Here is a 3,820-nt window from a genome sequence, read left to right on the forward strand (position 1 = left end):
AGACCTTGGAGAGGCAGACAGTGGAGCAAAAGAGGGGGAGAAACCACCTGCAGGAAAAGATTCGAAGCTGCCCCAACTGGTGCACAACGAGTTATAGCTTTATAAAATAATTGCAGCAGATGATGTATAGTATGTTATGCAGTAGTGCAATGTATAGGTAATTATGCTAATCTTACTAATCATAGGTTAACTATGTATTTGCAGTGATTCAATAATAATACCATCCATTTTCCAAACCGCTTATCCTACTGGGTCGCGGGGGGTCCGGAGCCTATCCCGGAAGCAATGGGCACAAGGCAGGGAACAACCCAGGATGAGGGGCCAGCCCATCACAGGGCACACTCACACACCATTCACTCACACATGCACACCTACAGGCAATTTAGCAAGTCCAATCAGCCTCAGGATGTTTTTGGACTGTGGAGGGAAACCGGAGTACCCGGAGGAAAACCCACAACGACATGGGGAGAACATGCAAACTCCACACACATGTAACCCAGGCAGGGGCTTGAACCCGGGTCCCAGAGGTGTGAGGCAACAGTGCTAACCACTGCACCACCATGCCGCCCCCTCAATGATAATACGTCAGTGTGTTAATCATTAATCAATGGAACACCCAAAGATTAACAGTGACTCAATGTCATATAATCAATATCCATATACATATCTGAAGTAGAGTCTAGAAGCCGAGATGGATTCTGGTAAATTGAGCAAGATGGGTGGATTTTACCTTGCTACCAAGGGGAACCAATAGAACAGGAGAATTGTGTTTGTTATACGTTTGAGCTCAGTTTGTTGGTGTTTTGTGACCAATCAGGACTTAGAAGTACTTATTGGGAATTGGGAGTTATGGTTTATCAACTGGTTGCTCTGTGTGCTGGATGTGACTTGGTACCAAGTGCCAGAGTGTGATGGCAGCACTTTGCTGGAATGCTGGAATAAAAGAGATTTTCTTTACTCACCAAACTGAGAGGTCCAGACTTTCATTGTAAGTGACTCTCTCTGTTATAAGAGAGGTTGATTTATAATTTCTACCACAATAGCACACTGGGGCTGAAGGACTAGAGACAGAACACCAGATGGAAAGGGGATGTAAAGGGCAGGGTTGGATGGTACAGACGCTGACAATATTAAGTTCGGCTGCAGATGAAGATGGTCAGAAGCTGTGCATGCATACAAAAATGTTATAATGAGCATTCATGGATGATCTGACAGTGACTACTCTATAACATTGGTTTCGGGGTGCGGATGGATCCTTCAAGGGCTTGAGTATCTTATCAACTGGGCCTGGATGGACTTCAAGCCAGCTAAGTCCAGGTCCCTGGTGGTAAAAAAAAGGGAAGGTTACAGACCAGTTCCGTGTCTCACTAGGAGGGACTCAGAATCCATCCGTTGGAGAGAAGCCAGTCAAGAGTCTGATTAAGATCTATGACTGCACCCTGAAGCACTCCAGGACATCACTGACCAGTTGGGGACCTGCCTGACAGCGGTGGACAAGCCAGGTCTGCCTGGCAAGTTTAATGCCTGGATTTATCAACACAGCATCCTGCCCCGACTGCTCTGGCCACTGCTGGACTATAATGTGCTGATTACTACCATGGAGTGCTTTGAGAAGAAAATCAGCTGTGCCCTGCGGAAGTGGCTAGGCCTGCCATGTAACCTCAGCAACAGGTGGAAGAGCAAGCTAAAACTACCCTTCAGTAGTCTGAAGGAGCAGTTTATGGTAACCTGAGCAAAAGAGGTGCTGCTCTACAGAGACTCCAGTGACATCAAGGTCACCTTGATGCAGGCATAGAGGTCTGAACCGGCAAGAAGTGGAAGGCCCAAGAGGCAGCTGACCAGGCTGAATAACAGCTGCAACATGGTGAGTTAGTGAGGGCAATCCAAGACCTCGCTTTAATAAGGCCAAGGGCAAAGAAAGGCGGCAGCTGATCCAGGAAGAGGTCCGTGCAGGGGTGGAGGAAGCCCGCTGTAGCAGGATAGTAGGGATGGGGCAGCATGGGGCATGAACCCAGTGGGAGCAGGCAGCAGACTGGAAGATCTTGTGTACAGAGCTGTGGAAGTCTGAGCCACACCGGATCAAGTTCCTGGTTCAGTCTGTCTACGATGTCCACGCCGTCCAGACAATCTCTTCCTCTGGGGCCTGGCGAATACTGTGCCCACTTTGCCAGAGAGGAGGTTCATTGGAGCACATCTTAAGCTACTGTCCAAGAAAGCTGGGGGAAGGGCGCTACCGTTGGCACCACCACTAAGTGCTGAGGGTCATTGCAGATGTCATCAGTAATAGGATCACCTGCAGTAGACACCAGCAAACAACAAGGCCCGAATCAGCCAGGGGGGTTGCTCACATCAGCACGGGATCGGCAGTTAAAAGCTGACCTGGTGTCGGAAACAACTAGGCAAATAGTCCTGCTGGAACTGATTGTTCCCTGTGAAGACCGGATGGAGGAGGCCTTTAAGAGGAAGAGGCCCACGTATGGGGAGCTGGCAGGCGAATGCCGAAGCAGGGGGTGGAGGACCTGGTGTTACCCCATTAAGGTCCGGTGTACAGGATTCGTCAGCCAGTCACTCAAAAGGGCCCTTAAGATGCTCGGGGTGAAGGGACTGCACATGAGGAAAGCCGACAAGAACATCACAGATGCTGTCGAAAAGGTGTCAAGATGGCTGTGGATCAAGCAGGGTGATCCATTGACTATTCATATTGCTCAGACACAAGCCAGGGCCTGATCAACCCTGGCTAAGTCACCTAGGCAAGGGTGTACGGTGTTGTGAGACCTGAAACACTCAATGTCTCTGGGATACATCACCGATGATGTGTGTGAGTTGCACCACAGGTGTATGTAAGAATCGTACCTACGACCCTCCACATACACCATCACTACTACAACAACAACAACTATTATTCCTCTACTCTTTTATCATTGACCGCTGATCTGTGAAAGTCAGCAATTCCATTTACTGGAAACACCTAATTAATCATCTTGCATGTGTGGTCAATGCGTACACACGCATGGTTTCTGTTAGACATAAAAATCTAGGTTACACATGCACCAACTACTGCCATTCACCCAGATTGAAAAAAAACACAACACAGTGCAGAAACAGAATTGGTTGGTGGGAGCTTTAAATAAAATGAAATAAGTAGGATATGATTAGTAGAAGCTTGCTATTGTAATAAAATGAGAATATTAGAGTACAAGCAAAATATTTTTAATTCTGAAAATCATGAGTACAGAATTCAAACACCACCGGTAGAGAGCTGCTATTGCTTCTTCTCATTGTTATTATTATCAATATGTTCATCTGTTAAATAGTAGTAATACTTTGAATTCTTGATCTTCCTTGCATCACTACAGTTCTTAATACTATTTTCATGTATTTCAACCCTTTTTTCCACATAACTGACATTTTCCTAAAAGGAAGGACTCTGTAGCTTTTTAGTATCAATTACAACTTTGGTTAAAATTTGGTCAAAATTTGATTCTGTTCATTGCCATCATAATACATTGAGCACCAAAAACAAAGAGTACAGAACTAATCTTAATGGTTCCTATATTTTCTCTTGGTGTGCAATTTACATACAAGCATGTATATTGGGAGTTCAGAAATGCCAATTGAGTATAGGTTGCCCACAATTTCTTCTTGTTGTTATTTACAGCCAAAAAAAAACTCTAATATTTAAAAAACCTTTTAAGGGGAAAAGTTTTATCAAATCTCCTTTGTAGATTTCTTGTAGATTTAGAAAGTCACCAGTTATCACTTGAAAATTGTGTTTTAGTTTGTTTCCAAGCAAATGTAGGATACAGTGTCAATGCAGAGT

The 3,820-nt window shown here is 45.2% G+C and overlaps 1 pseudogene; it reads left to right on the forward strand.

The window, feature by feature from the left end:
* Window positions 1-1,199: 1,199 nt before the first annotated feature.
* Window positions 1,200-2,727, forward strand: LOC125747814 (uncharacterized; annotated as a pseudogene).
* Window positions 2,728-3,820: the final 1,093 nt, after the last annotated feature.

The sequence above is a fragment of the Brienomyrus brachyistius genome, chromosome 8, assembly GCF_023856365.1.
Source record: "Brienomyrus brachyistius isolate T26 chromosome 8, BBRACH_0.4, whole genome shotgun sequence".
Classification (NCBI taxonomy): domain Eukaryota; kingdom Metazoa; phylum Chordata; class Actinopteri; order Osteoglossiformes; family Mormyridae; genus Brienomyrus; species Brienomyrus brachyistius.